The sequence below is a fragment of the Monopterus albus genome, unplaced genomic scaffold, assembly GCF_001952655.1.
Source record: "Monopterus albus unplaced genomic scaffold, M_albus_1.0 scaffold16.1, whole genome shotgun sequence".
NCBI lineage: Eukaryota > Metazoa > Chordata > Actinopteri > Synbranchiformes > Synbranchidae > Monopterus > Monopterus albus.
Window position 1 is genome coordinate 3,478,031 of NW_018127896.1, and position 422 is coordinate 3,478,452.

Here is a 422-nt window from a genome sequence, read left to right on the forward strand (position 1 = left end):
CCACTGTACGGTACATGACAGTTTCATTATTTCCCTGGGCACCCAGAAACTAACTAGTACTCTAAAGCTGAAATGATTAGTTGATGAATTGATTATTTGATTTTTACTGTTGGTCACATAAAAAAGGAACTTGAATGTGTTAACTTGGGTTTCAGGTAATCAGGAAGGCATTTTCATACCCTGAACAATCATTTGATCATTAAAGAATATAATTGTCAGATGAATAATCAAAGTAGTTGGTTGCAGCCTTGCAGTACTTCTGTAATACTTCCTTGCCTGAGGTTTTCTGCTTGGTAATGACTTGAAACACAGAAGATACTTAGTCTTCTTTAAATGCACTGTGTCCAGTCATAATTTTTTTCACATCTCTTCAGGATGTTGCTTGAAATACTGTTGGGCTTCCTGTTTGGTGTCCGGGTTTT